This window comes from Macaca mulatta, chromosome 20 (genome assembly GCF_049350105.2).
Source record: "Macaca mulatta isolate MMU2019108-1 chromosome 20, T2T-MMU8v2.0, whole genome shotgun sequence".
Classification (NCBI taxonomy): domain Eukaryota; kingdom Metazoa; phylum Chordata; class Mammalia; order Primates; family Cercopithecidae; genus Macaca; species Macaca mulatta.
In genome coordinates, this window is record NC_133425.1 from 75,174,738 (window position 1) to 75,192,513 (window position 17,776).

Consider the following 17,776-nt stretch of genomic DNA (forward strand, 5'->3'; position numbering starts at 1 on the left):
CACACCAAGCTCTGAATAGGATGAAGCGTGGCAACTACTCAACACAGTATCTGGTACAGAGTAAGCCCTCGGAAACGATAGTATTATTATTAACAATAGTATTATTAATCCAAAGTACCTGGGGCTGCATATATCTCAGTACTCTTTTCCTCCTGGGCAATTTCCATTTTCTAAACCGAGGTCCTGCTTTTTCAGCAAGGAAACTGCTAAATGCTCCCGCATCAGCGTGTGCGTGCGTGTGTGTGTGTGTGTGTGTGTGTGTAGGGGCAAGGGGCTCAAGTGTTGGAAGTGGCCCAGCGCGTGTGTGTGTGTATGTGTGTAGGGGCTGGGGGCTTAAGTGTTGCAGGTGGTGAAACGTGTGTGTGTGTGTGTGTGTCTCTAAGGGCTGGGGGCTCAAGTGTTAGAAGTGGTTCAGCGCGTGTGTGTGTGTAAGTGCGTGTATGGGTGTGTGTAAGGGCTGGGGGCTCAGGCACTGGAGGTGGCTCCGCGTGTGTGTGTGTGTGTTCAGGGGCTGTGGTCTCACCTGTCTGAGGTGGCCCAGAGACCGGTTAGAGACTGGGAGGGAGGGCAGAGGCAAGAGAGTCAGCGGGTGCTCTCGCGAGAGTTCACCGAGTTGGTAAAGTTATTAAAACACAAAATACACATTCGCACCAGGAAAAAAAACAACCCCCCGCTCGTCCCGCCCTGTCCCTCCAGGCTGCGCAACGCTGGAGGGCGATGGGAGCGCCAGACAGGTAGGTCGAGCCTAGCACGTGAACCTTCCACCGGCCCGAGCTCCGGGGCGCCGCGCCCCCAGCCCCGCCCCGCCTTAAAAAAAAAAAAAAAGAAGAAAAAGAAGAAGAGAAAAAGCCGCAGGGAGAGGCGCGGAGGCCGCGGCGTCCCGGGCTCCATCCGCGACCTAGAAGAGGAGGAGCCCAGACGCCCCTCGCGCGTCATTGGTCCATCCGCCTAGCAACAGCTGCGGCCGGACCAATGGGAGCCGCGAAGCGGCCGGCCCCGCTCCAGAAACATGGAGCGGAGACGTTCGCTGTCCCAGCCGGGAAAACAAACCAGTGGACCCTTCACATCCCAGCGCTGACTTTTCTTTCTTACCCTGCCTGCCCTCCCCCTTTCCCTTTGCAACTTGTCACCAAGTTTAGTCCCCAATGCATGCTTTAGTCCCCAAATTCTGACGCGGACGGAGGGCCTTTTCAGAAGGTCATCTCTTCCCACTCAAGGGGGAAGTCTCGTTAGAGTCAAAAGAACGGACAGTTTGAAAAACATTTGTCAGGTTTTCGAATCTCTCTTGGTCTTCAATTACAATAGCTTCACTTTTAATATATAGTGTGTTTTCTGCAAGATCTGTGCCCAAAAAGAAGGGCGATTTGAAACACTTATGTACCGGGCTTTGACCTCGATTTTTGTTTGTTTTCTATGCTTTATTGCATTTAATCCTCGAATTAACCGTAATTCGGAGAGTGGGTTGCCATGTCTCCCTTTAATAGATGGGAAGTTGAAGTTCAAAATGGTGAGTGGAAGTGTCGGAGAAATTGTGTGGTTAGTACATGGTTCGACAGGATTCAAACCCAAGCCAGTCTGATTCCCAAGACACTCTGTTTTCCTGATGCCAGGTACCTCTGCAAGCACTTTTCAGAACTGGCCATAAAGAAATTCTCTGACCTGCCTTGTTTGATTGTACGTCCTGCCCTATACTGGAGAGGAAGAAATGTTACATAGAGAAGCTAAGAAAAATTTGGACAGGCCGTGCTGGGTTTTCTGCCCCAGTCTCTTGCTCTTAGATCAGACTGTTCTTTGTCCAACCCTATTTCTACCTGGCTATCCGTGCTTCATCAAACCTAAGCATAAAAATATACCCTGGGTATCTATTCTTACCCTGGGTCTTTGGGTCTTCATTTTGAGGGCTCCCATGTCACATAAAGCTATGATTAAGTAGATTTGTCATGGCTTTTCTTCTGTTAATGTATTGTCAATTCATTCAGCAGACTCAGATTAGAAACTTCAGGGGGAAAGTTTGAAGTTTCCTAAGGAAATGGTGCATATTGCAAAAATCGAATCCAGACTCTCTGTGTGTTATTCTCAAACCCCAGCTGGCTTTGTGGGTGTGTGACCAGCCCAAATGCACAGGTCCTGTACTTAGAAGGTCTTACACTTGGTTTACTGCTCTGCTGTTGCTGTTTTGAAATTCTTAATACGATTTGAAGAAGAGGCCCCGTGTTTTCATTTTGCACTGGGCCGGCAAATTATGTAGCTGCCCCTATGAATACAGCTTATTTAAATGTCCCAGAGGAATCTCACGTTTTGAGAATGTAGAACCTCAAGGAAAGGAGGAAGGTTGTAAGCTGGCCGCCCCCACCCACCTCACACACACACTTAGACTTCAGCACACACCCTGCAGTTAGTCAGTTTTATGACACTATAACTGTAATTTGAATCCCCAGTCTATTAAATGGGAGTGTATATATTTATGGCGGTGTTTATGTGTGTGTGTGTGCATGCACACGTGCGTGTGAGAACTCAGAGAGGGAACAGAGGTTTGGGGCATTTACAATGCACAGATACAGCCCTGGTTATTGACTCTATCCTTTCCCTTTGGAGACATTACAGGGGATTTGGACAGGCCCTGCTTTTATGAAATACACTCTTAGGAGGTTTTGGAGTGCCTGTAAACACTGGACTGTGAGTGAGGTTGGTGTGATGCCAGCTGTCCCTGAAGGGAACAAGCCTTGAATACACTTCCACTGGGCCTGGCAGAAAAGCCACATATTCTTGCATCTGTGTTACCCTGAAATCCAAATCTTCTTTTCTAGTAAAGATAGGCCTAGTTTTTATTCTCTGGATTGTGCTGATCTAATTCACGTAGTTAAGAGATGAAATGATGAGTAAATCACCAATGGCGTGAAAGTCTGAAATAAATGAAGAAAGCCGGAGTGTTTCCCTGACATTTAGTTTACCAACAAAGATAATCACACTCTGTGGCAGGTGTAAGGGACTCTAAGATGGCTTTGAAACCGTCTCCAAATTTTGGAGCACTTTATTTGGTGTCGAGGGAAACTGAGGCCCTGAGAATTAGGCTGTTACTGCAGGTTACACAGCTAGGCGGTAGTGATATGTGGGTTAGAATCCACTTTGCCTGACTTCTGACCCAGGGCTCTTTCTTGCTTTTCTGTATGAACAGAAAAATACCATAAAACATTATGTAATCAGTTCCTGTGAAGAGAGGTTATTGACTTAATAAATAACCACATGGGGTCACAAGGGAGGGTTATCAGTGGTTGCTGTTTGCTCCTGTTTCGTCTATATCATCTCATTTAAGAGAATATTCTGGATAATATTGAGAGAATGTAGACAGTATTGTTTCCATTTAACAGATGAGGAAAGTGAGGCACAAAGTCGTGGAGTAACTTGCATAGGGTCCCTCAGCTTGTTAATGGATTAGCCAAGATGTAAACTCTGTTATTCTTCATTCCTAAATAGCAACATTAAACCATTCAAATTATCATGGAGCCATGCTAGTCCATTTTAATGACAATATAGATTAAAGAAATGAGTCTCGTCCTACCAAACAGAATTTAACTATCATGGTCATCATTAAGCTCACTTTGGGTCATTAATTGCTCTTAATTCAGTTTTGTCTCAAGTTTTTTTGGGGCTTTATGGTGATGATGTGTTACTCCCCTTTGACATTGCAGATCAGTTTAAAGTGTATTTGATGTCGACTAAAAATCTCAGTCTAGCCAAAATATAAGTCTAATGATTTGCTTGGTGTTTCAGAAAAAAAAACAATGATTAGCAAGTGACTTTGTTGATTAAACCATTTGGTTCTAGGTGAAACTGGCAAATGTCACCTGGGGTTTGTTGCAGAATCTCTGAGGTCTCAAAGCAGATCTGCTGATTCACAATCCCTACGGTGGTACTCACACTGGGCTGCACACGGGAATCACCTGGGGAGCATTAAAACTCCTGATGTTTGAATCCCACACCCTGAATTTCTGATGGAGTTGGTCTGAAAGACAGCTTGGTCATCAGGAGTTTTAAAAGCTCCCCCGTTGAATCTAATGTGCAACCTAAGTTGCGATCCATAGGAGGAACTTGGGAAGCTGTGTGTTTAGTAAGCATCCCAGGTGATGGTTCCAATCAGAGGAGTTTGGAAACACTCCTGCAACTTACATGCTCTGTACAAACCAGGAGCAAGCACTCTGACGGGCTATTTAAGAAAAGTTTGTGGGAGAGAAGCCAGAGACAGCCTAGAGATCGCCTACAACCAGGCTCACCTGGCATAATTTGTGTATTTTTCTAGGAAATAGAGTTTTGAGTGATGAATTGAAGAGAGAAAGAAAGAACCAGTCGGAACCTTGAAACCACTTCCCATTAATTCTATCATACTCTTATGCAGTCACCCCTTCATCCTCCCAGTCTATATTTATTGGTCATCTATTATATACTATGAATCACTTTAGTAAAGGGCTAGGAACCCAGTGATGAAAAATCTTATAGATACCTGGGATCTTGTAATATTTAAAATGCTTTTGGCTGGCTTAAATGACTGAGGAAAGTCTTGACTGAATTAAAATAAAACAAGCAGGATAGTATATTTGCATCCTGGCCCTTTTCATCATACTTATTCTTTCTCAGAGAAAGCTTACATATAATGGCAGCAAAATCCATTGAAATCCTGATTTAGAAACACTTAGCAACCCTTGTCAACAATAAGTCCCATGATATTTTTAGCATCTCATCAGAATTAAAACAAATAAACAAACAAACAAGCAAGCAAAATCTCTACACAATGGAGCAATCTTGGAGAGAGAAAATTATAGCTTACTGATCAAGTTTTAGGGACGGATTTCTAACCGTGAAACCATAGGCGGTAAAAGTACACGGATTGCAGCCACTCCTGGGCAAAGAGAAGTGGACCAGATTTGGAAGGCAGTATTCCATCCTGAGTAAAGGAAAGAAGAGCGCTTTTCTTCCTCCCTTCTTATCCACTCTTCTTTCCCTGAAAGATTTCAGATTCCAATATTCATTTTCTAGTGTATACGTATTAAGTGTCCAGTTCATACTAAGACAGTCTTTTTTTTCGAGATGAAGTTTCACTCTTGTTGTCCAGGCTGGAGTGCAGTGGTACCATCTGGACTCAATGCAATTGCTCCTCCCGGGTTCAAGCGATTCTTGGACCTCAGCCTCCTGAGTAGCTGGGATTACCAGGAGCCTGCCACCACACCCGGCTAATTTTTGTATTTTTAGTAGAGACGGGGTTTCACCATGTTGACCAAGCTGATCTCAAACTCTTGACCTCAGGTGATCCACCCGCCTCGGCCTCTCAAAGTGCCGGGATTGCTGGTGTCAGCCACTGCGCCCAGCCATACTAAGACACTTTCAACCTTAGCATGTCCAGTGCTCAAATCCTGTCTGGTGGTGCTTTTATACCTGGCTTCGAAGAAGTATTGAATAGCAGGAGGTACATAATCTAAGTGATAATTTTTATTTGCATTTGTAAGAGATTACTGGTCTAAGTTTTTATATTCCTGTGATTTAGTGCAGGGGAAGAACAAGGCAAAAACTAAACCTTTTATTGAACTCCAGTAAGACCTCTTCCACCCCTGCTGTCTGGAATAGCTTGGGACGGGGCACGTGTTCTGTTCCAAGGAGAGTCTGGCGTTTTCTTTTATGTAAGTGTCTTATAGGAACAGATCTGCCTGCTCCGCGTCTTGGAATGATAAGCAGGTATGAACAAGTCTGGTGGCCCCAGGACATGTGCATACCTACATGACACTGAATGTCCTCAGCAAACCTGGGTGTTTTTGCAATTCCCTGTGTTTCAGAGCCTATGAACTATGTAGGGGTGTCCAAATCAGCAAGCATCATCCCAGTGCCCGAAAAGATGTTCTGTTTCTAGGAAAAAGCTGAAAAACTCCTCATTCAGATTAAGAAGGAGAGAGATTGAGAGGGAGGGTCTATTGGAGGCAGTATTTCTAATGCCGACTTGTTTCTCCTGGAATCTTTGTTGGAGTTTTGTGGTCCAAAACCCAAAGTGATATCTAGGTTATAGGTTGAACTCAGGAGCTACATTTTATTGTGGATGCATGGACAAGGAGGTGCTAGAAGTCAAACATCACCATATTCAACCATACCATTAGAATTGCATCTCATTCCTCACTGAAACCCCTTCATGGGAGAACATTTGTTCTAACAGTCATTTATTTAAAAGGAAACATTCTGGTCTTTAAGGAGAAAAGGTATTGAATACTTTAAAATTTCCACTAAAGTGCATTTTCCAAAATTCCTATTATATATATGTGTGTGTGTGTATATGTGTGTATGTCTGCATATTTATATACACACATATGAATACATATTCATATATACAAAATTCATATTTATATATAAATGAATAGATTCAGCCTTTTATTTTCTCCATATCTGAAATTAAGTAAAGATGTTCTAATTTACAAAATAATATTAGTCATCATAAATTGAGCTTTCGCACCTTATGATCTTTGCAAATGATCTTTGGATGTTCTAATTTCTTTCTTATTCCCCCTTTCTCATTCATCTCTTCCCAGCCAGCTCCCTCCATCTCCTCTTCCAACCCTTTCCTGCCTCTCTCTGCCCACACAGACTTGAAGAACCAGTTTCTCTCCTTGCCTTTACTCCAAAGCCATAAACTTAAAATAAAACACATGGCCCAGAACAGGGTGCTGTCTTCAGTTTCCTTTTGTCTTCTCCTGATACTTTGTTAGTTTTGGATTCTGCCCTGCAAACTCCAAGGGCACACTTTCTAGGTATGGAGAAAACAGGGTGTTTCCTGCTCCCCCCACACCTCAGCAGAATCTTGCTGAGTGTGTGGGATGCACCAACTCAGTGGTGCAAGATTTGATTGGAAGCAGCTGACGAGCCCCAGCCATCTGGTGAGTGTGCTCACCAAACAGCCTGTCCCTTGTGGTTGCTTAAGAAAAATATTTGTAGTCTCTGGGTCACACTGCTTCTCTTTTGTTCTCCTAAATGCTGAATTTAGGCTTGCCTTTATCCCAGTAGGACGAGACAAGGCAAATAGAAAGAGGGCTGCAAGCTCATGGGAGAGGCTCCGGGACTGTGCACCCTTGCGACCTCATATCTCAACATTGACCTTCTAGACCCTTCTGTTTCGTGCACGTGGGGATGGATAATCCCCTTCCTGCCCTTCGCAGATCATTGTCTTGGGGCCTTTTATAAGGCAGAGCTTTGGTGTTACCTTGTAGTAGGGCCACCTCCGTGTTCTTTTTCAGGAGACTTTAAGCTCCCTGAAGGCAGGCACGTGCTCCGATCAGAGCCTGGCACAGGGTAACCACTTAATACATATTTTTAGGATACTTCAATGCATAAGTGAGTGTTGCCTCTTTCCTCAGCCTCTCCATCCTACTTAAAAGTGGAGAAGGGAAGTTTGATCAAAGGACACAGACTTGATTTTGGAAGCCATGGATTCACTACATCCCCAGCATTGTCCTTAGAGAACCCCCTTCTTCAGAAGGTACCAAGATTCACTCTGGGGACTTCCAATATCAAAGATACCCTTAGATTATGGATGCTCCTACTGGCTAGATGGGCTCCAGTCTCAGGGAGTGAACATGCAAAAGAACTCTCCTCCTTAACATTTGCCTGGTTGGGGACCCCCTTTAACCTGGTTATAGTAGTGAGAGCTTGGCATGTGGGCAGTAAGGCAGGCTTTTCTTTGTTATATGCATTCTTAAAGTTTATTAAAAATTTATTTTTATAATTTTTATTAATAAACTAAGAACAGTTTTAGATTTACAGAAAAATTGGGCAGATAGTAGTGAGTTCCCATATTACCCCTTTCCTGCCCCCTGCATACAGTTTTCATTATTAATATCTTACATTAGTGGGGTGCATCTGTTACAATCAGCAAACTAATATCAATACATTATGATTAACTAAAGTCCCTAATTTATTCAGATTTCCATGTTTTTTCCCCTAATATCCCATCTCTATTCCAGGATCCAATCCAAGAGTCTACATTCCAGTCAGTTGCTATATCTCCTTAGACTACTCTGAGCTGGGACAGGTTCTCAGACTTTCCTTGGATTTGATGACATTGGCAGTTTTGTGAAATACTGGCCACTAATTTTCTAAATGCCCCACCGTTGGAATTTTTTCTAATGACTTTCTCATGATTGGACTGCATTTAAGGGATCTTGGGAGAAAGACCCCAGAGGTAAAGGGCCCTTCTCATCACACCACATCAAGGGCACATTCTATCAACATGATTTGAAATTGTTGCCATTGACCTTGATTACCGGGCCGAAGTATTGTTTGCCAGGTTTTCCCACTGTATAGTAACACTTGTCCCCTACCTTCTATACTGTACTCTTTGGAAGAGAGTCACTGTAGCATATGTGTTTTTGTTCTCCAATGTGAGTACAATGATGTCATTTCTCGAGGGTGTGTATTGCAATAGTTTTATGTGGTCTTCTATATGTATGTCTCCCTATACAGATAATGGATTCTCTATGTGTTTTTGATGTTAGGTTGGTGCAAAAGTAATTGCAGTTTTTGCCATTAAAAGCAATGCTTTGCAAATTTTATAAAATACAGAATTATGAGCAATACTAGTTTGTGTGTGTGTGTGTGTGTGTATTGTGAGGTCAAAATTACATGCAAAAACTTAATAGATTTATTTCTGTTACATTTTAAGGAAAAAAAAAAAGGTATGGTTACCCTGTATGTACCTAATTATTTTAGAGTATGTTTAGCTAAGAAAAGGATGGCTATGTTGACAAGAGTGATGTAATAATGTTAGCAACCTCTGACATTTATCAGGTGCTTAGTAGGACCAGTCCTGTGCCAAAGATTTTACCTGCATCTTATTTGATCTTATATCAACCTTTGAGGTAGCTGAATGGCTTTGGATCATCCACTTAACTGCTCTATTTTTCCATTTCCTCATTAGCTATAGGGAAATTAGAGAAATATCTACCTTATGAAATTATTATGATTATTATGTGGAATGAATGGGATTGTGTATGTATGAGTCTCAGATAACTTAATAACCAGCCTAAGGTCACTCAGTTAATAAATGGGAGAACTGTGGCTCAAATCCAAGTGCAAATCATTCCATATCCATGTTCGTGAACACCCTACTGTATGCTGTATGCCCTCCTGGATAAAGTACCATCTCTTTTGACTTATTCTGGAAAAGGAAGGAGTAGGAAAGGATGAGACTGGGGACCCAAGGATGCAGTTTTCTGTTTTTTCCTATCACCACATAATTTTGGGGTAGGGTTGGCCATGAATCAGAAGCATCTGTTGAATACGTTTTTCATGAACTGTCCTTTTTTTCCTCTTCTCAGAAGAACATCCTAGCACATCCCAAGACCATGACCTTAAAGCTGCTTTATTTTATTCCCTCCTAAAAGCTGAATTCATGGAATCTTCTGAGTGAACACTCATCTCCTTCCTCCCTTGTTTGGCAAGTTGTTGGTCAGTCTTCAAAGAGCCCATCTTCCTTGAAAGTATGATATGCCTCTGTCACTAGTTTGATTTGGAGAATTGCAACCACTAGGCATGAAGCTTAGATGTACCCTGAAGTTGAAATGATCTCAAAAAATTCCAAGATAGGTGTGTCAACTACCACCACCCCTGTGGGTTTATGATGTTGTCTTGTTTTAATTGTATGAAACTCCCCAGAGACAGGGAAGGAAATCATCCTTCACCTTCCGTTGCTGAAAAGCATGCTGCAGAGAAAAATGGTGATTCTTAGCAAAGATGCTAGGGACAAAATTTCTCCTTGGAAACCCCGAGAAGCAGAAGTTCTTTCTCTTTCTCGGCAATCTCAAGGTAGCTTGAGTTGTAAATACAAACTGGTTGTAACTGTCCTCCTGAGTGGCCTTGCAACCCATGACCAGAACTGGTCAAAGATTTTTATTTCACCTAACCACAGGGAGGAACATGAAGGCACGGCCACTAGGTGTTTAATCAGCAGGTGAAGTCAAGCCTTTTATTCTTTGTATACTGCAGTCAATAGAAAGTTATTGCTTAATTAACCCCTTTGAATGAATACCTGATAATTAATAAACCCATAAAGTATACCCTAAGGCTTTAAGTTGAAGAAGGCTCCCCTCTTCAAGTGGAAAAGAGAAGAAAAAAAAAATCATGCTGAACTAATGGGAAAAAGTTCCAGTAGAAGGCAAAGCAATTAGGATTAGTGAATTCCATTTCATTTAAAGTTCCAAGATAGAGGAGCCATTTATCTAACAAATTAATAATGGGAGTGACTTGCCTAATATAGTAACAAGTCCTTATATTTTATTAGTGGAAATCCAAACCAAGTAATTTAATGATAGACAAGCTTCCACATATATAATTTTTTGTTAGGCTTTTTTAAAAAAAAATGTCGCCGTACTCAGATAGTTTTAGATTTATGCATCGCTTCTAAATTAGTCCCCACTTCAGTTTGGAATGATACATTTAATATTATGGCTCTGTAGAAAAAAATCAATTTTTTTTAGTGTTTTCTTTCATTTTAAAGAGCTTCGTCATCTGGCTAATTGTGTCGCTGTAAAAAAATAGAAGAGTTGAGGAGGTGTTTCATGTTTCCCAAGTATCATTAAATTTGCCGTGTGTTATAAATGGGGACTACTGGGGGCCTGTTGAACGCGGGAGCTGTGGGGTAGAGCAGAAGGGAAGGTATTAATGTAGGGCCACTAAACAAATCTCTCTTTCTAAATTGAGAGAATATATGAGATATATCCTGAAAAATGTTTGCAGTAGCAATAGTGTGACCGAGATCCACTGTGGTCTTGAGTTCTCGTGGAGCCTCTTGGGTTTGCCTGAGACCCAAGGCAGGTGAGAAAGCCCTGAGACTTCTGCCCCTCTGATCTTCTCCCCAGATAAGGAGGAATTTATTAATCATCCAGCAGGTATTTACTGTGCCCCTGCTGTATGTCAGATATTTGATGCTAGTCCTTGCCTTACCCTCAAACCAATGGGGGAGCAGCTACAATAGCCTCACTTGGCCTCTGCTCTCAAAGTTTGCCTCTGCATTAAATTCCTAGAGAGGAATATGCTTCAGTGTGAGGAAGGGCAAGAACACTAGTTGAGGGACATATAGTTCAAAAAAATCAAAGATTTTGGAGAAAAGCACAATGGCACCCAAATTCCATCAGCCATGACCTTGCACAGGGCTGAGCCTCAGCTTCTATAACCTGTAAATCAGATATTTTCCACATAGGCTAGTTATTGTGTTGTACATAAATGTCTGATATATGGTGAACACTTAGAAGTCCTGGAGAATAAAATGAGACCACAGTGAAAATGTATTTTGAAAGTCAAAAAAATACAGTATCAATTTAAGATACTAAAAATTTTAGCAAATGGTGGGAGAAATATATTACTTGAAAGACAGTTGAGATATATTTATTTATTTGCTAGCTATCTATTTTGATGCCTCTCTCCTTTGATTTTGCCCAGTGACTAATAGCCTTTTTCAATTGCTTCTTTTCCACTTTCACTTGCTTTACATATGCAAAATCTTAGAGGAGTCCCAAAGTTTGTAAATACCACCACCACCAACAATAATAATAACAGCTCAGCAGCACTAAGACTAAATACCATACCAGGCACCCTGTATGGATCTTTCTAAAATAGTTCTGACAACCCTAAAAGAGCAATATTATTTAGCCCATTTTAGAGATGAAGAAACTAAGGCTCTGTCTTTCTAATATAATCTATTACAAAGACTTTTATTAGTAATAGTGAACATTTATAGAGTATTTAAGACTATATGACAGGCAGTTGATATTGTCATCTTGTTTATTTCTCATTTATTCATTCAATAAATTTTTAATGAATACTAGGTAGTCGTAGTGGCCCAATCAGTATAGACTGGTCAACAGGAGAGAACTCATAAACACAGTCAGGAGATAGTATAGAATAACACTATGAGGTAGGTGCTATTGTTATCTTTAGTTTATGTCCAAGAAAAATGAAGATATGATTCAAATCCAGATACTTCACTTTTAACCATGACACTATATTGCTTTTGAGAAAATTGCTTGGGATCAAGAGAACTGCGACCCTGGGGATGTTACGGTTGAGATGAGCCATCCTCCTCCGAGTCTATAAGAGAATTGGGTCTAGATAGTCAGTGTGACTGCAGATCATCCTTTGCCTTCTCAGGAGGGGGACCAAAGCTCTGAGGCAGCAGCCCTAGTTCCTCCATTTGCCACTATTACCATGTAACCTTGGTAAGTCCCTCAGTTTTGCTATGCTTCCCTCATCAGCCAAATGGGGATAGCCATACCTGACTTAGAAGAAGTCCTGGAGAATAAAACGAGACTGTAGTGAAAATGTATTTTCAAAGTCAAAAAACACAGTATCGATTTAAAATACCAGTAATTTTAGCAAATGATGGGAGAAATATATTGCTTGGAAGACAGCTGAGATGCTTTTATTTATTTGCTAGTTACTCTATTTTGATGTGTCTCTTTTTTGATTTTGCCCATGACTATTGATGACACATATATAAAAGAAAAATGCTCACTGAAATGGAAAATAGAGACTTTAAACATGAAAGTTCAAGATAGATCAGATTGATTGTATTCATTTTTTTTTTTTTTTTTTTTTTTTTTGCCTACTTCTGTTAGCAATAACTGGTCCTGTACTGCTAAATATCTAGTTGAAAATATCTTAGCAGACACATTCTACCTCTACCTAATAAATGAGACTTCCTATATAGACTGTCTGATAGTTGTACAAAGGAATCAAATGCATATATCTAACCATACACAGGTACTCAAAGATCAATTGTATTCAATAATATAATGGATGTGTTTTTCATCTTTAAAATTCCTGCAAGAGTAGTTATTCTTCACAGATTAAATTAGCAAAGTAGGAACAGATGAAGTCAATTGTCAATTGTTCAAATGCAGGTACATATTATAGAGACAGATCACAACCTTGGGGGCTGCTAATGTGAGAAGATAAATCCCTCCTCATAAAATGAGTATTAGTAGCAATCTGCACCAATGCATTTAATTTCTCATATCCTTGTAAATCTTCAGAGCTCGAATGAGGTGCTTACTTCCTATTACTTCACTCAGATCAGAAGGTTTAGAATCATCCTAAAAATCTCTTTTTATTTTTTCAAACCTGCTTCATTTCATTCTCAAGAACACTGTAGCATCAACATTAAACAGAGCTAGTTAACGGGGGTTTTAAGAAAATTAAAGGTGCGGCCAAGTCTAGACATCCCAAAATAAGTGGATGGGGGGTACATGATTTTGGTCCAGTTATTTCGGCCACCTTCTTAATGGACAATTTGGATCGCTGCACAGTCAATCCGCTTAATTGCATCTGTGTTAGCCATTAAAACAAATTGAATGCGCTATGGCCAATTTGGTCATGTCATAAAGAAATGGCCTATAGGGCCCATGGAGATGCAGAATTTCAGCCATTATTCGATTATATCTGATCAATGGAGACAGTCTGTATAGGAAACCCAGGAGCTAAAGTAGATCACACAGGAGGCCCCAACCTACTTTGCCGACCATGTTATTAGGATCCACTGTCGACAGCAACAAAATTGGCCAGGTGGTTGACAAAGCATCACTTTACTTTGTCCTGAGAAGAGAAAAGTCAGTGCCCCATGACTTTGCCTAAAATATCCCATCAGCAAACCAACAGGTCATCTTTTCCACTTTGAGTCCTGAGTAATTTGAGAAGTAGAAAAAAAAATACAAAATGTCCACTGCCTGTGACCTCTAGTGTTGGTGTAAAAATAGACCTTATGCTGCATCCATTGTGATTAATGCTGGGTAGAGGTAATTTAAGAGGGGCCTAATTTTCTTATTTTTTTTCAGATCTCATCTCCATGTACTTTACCTTTCCCTGCACCTCTGCTTAGCTGAGAGGTCTCAAGATCATCATTTGGGACCTCCACTTCTGCTGGGTCTGTCATCTTAGATCACCTTGATCTTCAGCATCTTTGTGAAGTTGAACAGGGGAATGACCCTTATTATAGGTATTTCTGGATTATACTTTATATATTTAAGCCATAATGTAAGGAATAATTGTGGGTCATATTTACTAAACATTTGACATATGTTAGGTGCTATTTGGCGTTTTAAGTATATTGTCTTATCTAATCCTCATCTGACCCTGTGAGGTAGGTTCTGGTGTGTTTACCGCGTGGATGAGGGAGCTGACACTTAAAATTGTAATCACTTGTCAAGGTCAAGGTCATTCAACAGGATCAGAATCAGGACATAACCCCTGGTCCCTCTGGGTCCAAAGCTTGTAGTCTCAAGTACTGTATCATCCTAAGCACCATTGATGATGACTCATTTCAGGCCGGCTTAAGGGATAAGCTTTCACCAATTTGTTCTTATAAATATTTACTGTTTTCAAACCATGTGTTAGACATTGTGGGAGTACAGAGTTGAATGAAACACAGTCCTTGCTTCTAAGGAATGTACATCTAGTTGGGGAGATAAACTTGCAGTGTGACAGTATGAGTTGGGTGCGTTCGGTCTGAACAGACAGCAGAGCTCTTTCTTTGTTGCCTTGCTGAGTGATAAGCAAATCTGCTCTCCAACTTCTGCTCCCTCAGCCTGTAAAGAGAAGTGTTCTCTGCCAGAGTTTCCGTGTTCTTCTGGAACTTAGCAATGTGATAGGAACCAAAAAGGGGCCACCGCCTGGAACCAGCAGTGGAGGTTTTGTCACCATTCTAATAGGGCCAGAGACTGTGGGAATATAAAACACTGACAGTGGACACTGAGAACCACTGTGCATGGCCCAGGCAAGTGAGGGCTGAGTCCTGGTGGATTGTGAGAAACCACGGGAAAGTGGCTAGAGCCACCTCACTCACTCCAGGTACCTTCTAGCAGTCAGTGGCCTTGCATGAGTTGATTAGAGGATAAATAAAATGTGGCACATATATGCCATAAAATACTATGCAGCCATGAAAAGAGAACAAGGTTATGTCCTTTGCGGTAACGTGGATGGAACTGGAGGCCATTATTCTAAACAAACTAACACAGGAACAGAAAACCAAATTCTTCATATTCTCACTTAAAAGTGGGTGCTAAACACTGAGTACACATGTACACTAAGAAGGGAACAACAGACACCAGTCCCTACTTGAGGGTGGAAGGTGGGAGGAGGGTGAGGATTAAAAAGCTACCTATTGGGTACTATGCGTATCACCTGGGTGACAACATAATATGTACACCAAACCCCACCACCAGTATTTTACCTATATTACAAACCTGCACATAAGCACCTGAACCTAAAATAAAAGTTAAAACAATCATAAATAAATACATAAAAGGCAAAAAAAAAAAAAAAAAAAAAAAAAAAAAAAAAGAAGTGTAAAGAGCCATTATCCAAGAAGAAGAAGAAAGAGGAGGAGGAAAAGGAGATTATCTTTGGAAATATTCTCATGGAAAGAGATGAGACTTGCTTCTTACCTCCACCATCATATCCTGTTTGTTCCTCCTAGGGAACCTATCACCTTATCCATTTCATCTTTGTCAATCCAAATTCTAGCCACCAAAAGCAAATCGCCTTACTTCCTTTGTGACAATTTTTCTGATCATCTCAAGGAGAATGGTTGGAACATGTCTTCTCATTCTTTCTCAGTTCCTCATTTTCATTCATTCATTCAGTCAATCAGTCAGTCTGTCAACAAATATTGAGTGCCCAGTAGATGCTGACCATTGTGCTAGGTCTATAGCACTGAGTCAGTGTTTGCTCATTCAGTCACCCAATGACTTCTTATTCCAACAGACATCCTTAAAAGTGATATTTGGATGAGGAGAATCTACTATATGCAAGATCACAGTGCAGCATAGACAACAACTGTATATGCTAAACCTAGATTCACAGAGTATTGGTATAAACTCATGACATAAGAGAAGACCAAAGGCCAAAGAAACTTCAGTTAATAGAAGAGAGTAGAAAGGGCATTTTGCATGTACTGGAGGAGCTAGGATTCTCTAATTGGTTCAGTTATTTATTTAGAAAAGAAAACATGGAGGAGAATATGCAATGCAGTAATAGTTTCTTAGCACAATATCAGGACAGGTGGACTAAACCAGTCCAGATGCCTTCTGGAACAGGAGAGGGGAGCTTTTAGGAGTGCATAAAGGCCTTTACAACAGACATGAAGTTTCAGAAAGAGAAAACATTTCACCATTTTAGGACTTATTCCAAAGAAACACCATATAGCCAAATAATTTTGGAGACCATTTAAAAGAAGAGGACTGCTCCAATATGATGGTATCCATATAAGACAGGTCTGAAAGTAAATAAAAGACGGTAGAATGAATGAAGTCATTCCAAAAGAGTAAAAGGAGAAGAAAAAATCATGCACATGGCAGAAATACAGAGGCACTAATAAAGTATTTGGACTCAGTGCGGGCAGATGAGAGAGGTCTCTGGTTGGATAATTAGATTTGAAAAGAGGAATAGCGAGAAAGGGAGATGATAAGATAGACTTATATCAGGGGGACAGTTGTATGGAGACACCAAGAGAAGCATGCTGGTTAGAGGTTGAGTGTTGGGAGAGTGGAAGATGAATCAAGGGCAGTGAATGAGAGTATGTATTAGTTCCAAGGCTATTGAAATAACAGTTTCCATGTCATTTCCTCCACCACTAATGTCACCACTGACATCACCACCACAATAACTATCACCGTCATTATCATCGCCACCATTATCATCACCACCATCATTTCTACAACTACTGTTGCTACTACCATCACCATCACCACCACCACTATTAACATCACCAGCATCGTTGCTACAACTACTATTGCTACCATCACCACCACCACTATCACCATCACCATTACTACCACAAACACCATCATGCTATCATCATTGCCACAACTACTATTTCTACCACCATCGCCATCACCACCATCACTACCACCATCACCATGGTTACTACCACCATCACCACCACCACAACCACTGCCATGCTCACCAGCACCATTGCCACACCTACTATTATAACTACCATCACCATCCCCACCATCAGAGCCACCATCATCGCCACCATCATTGCCACCATCATCATCACCACCACCACTACCACCATCATCATTAGCACCATCATTATCACTATTACCAGCACCATCACCATCACTACCACCACCACCATCGTCGTCACCATCATCATTGCCATGACTGCTATTACTACCATCATCACCATCACCATGACCACTACTGCCATCAGCAGTATTATCACCATCATCGCCATTAGCACTACCACCCCAAATTATTGCTCCTCTGCAGACAGAGACAATTGTACTTCTTTCTTTCTGATTTGAATGCCTTTTATTTCTTTCTCCTGCGTAACTGTTCTGGCTACAACTTCCAGTACGACATTGAATAGCAGTGGTGACCATGGGCATCCTTGTCTTTTCCTGATCTTAGAGGGGAAAAGCTTCTAGCTTTGCACCGTTGAACATGATGCTAGGTGTGGCTTGTCATATATGGCCTTTATTATGTCGAGATACATTGCTGTTGCACCTGATTTAATGAGCGCTTTTGTCATGAAAGGAGATGATCTTTGAACGGCTGCTATTTTCGTGGACTCTTTGGCCCTCTCTGGGTGCAGCTTAAGTCTTCAGTAAGGACCCTAATGAGTAAATTCTATGCAGCTTGACATTCTTGTCTGAATAATAAAAGTTCTACAAACCAGGTGGCTCCAGTAATCTGTTTATTATCATTTCTCTTTCCTAGTTAGAATTTATCATTTTTCGTGTGTGTGAAAAGG

General features: G+C 41.2%; 2 long non-coding RNA genes across 4 annotated transcripts in view; one reads left to right on the forward strand and one right to left on the reverse strand.

The window, feature by feature from the left end:
- Window positions 1–810, reverse strand: part of LOC106995092 (uncharacterized) — a 91,471-nt gene extending 90,661 nt beyond the window's left edge. For 2 of the 3 annotated variants that reach the window (XR_013412218.1, XR_013412219.1), the window contains exon 1: window positions 119–666. This is a non-coding gene — a long non-coding RNA (uncharacterized LOC106995092). Of the gene's footprint in view, window positions 1–118 lie in introns of all 3 variants that reach the window. The other variant, XR_013412217.1, reaches the window with a different exon arrangement.
- LOC114674428 (uncharacterized) overlaps window positions 673–17,776 on the forward strand; it is a 253,722-nt gene continuing 236,618 nt past the window's right edge. Inside the window, exons 1-2 of the long non-coding RNA XR_013412216.1 lie at window positions 673–734; window positions 13,854–14,014. This is a non-coding gene — a long non-coding RNA (uncharacterized LOC114674428). The remainder of the gene's footprint in view (window positions 735–13,853; window positions 14,015–17,776) is intronic.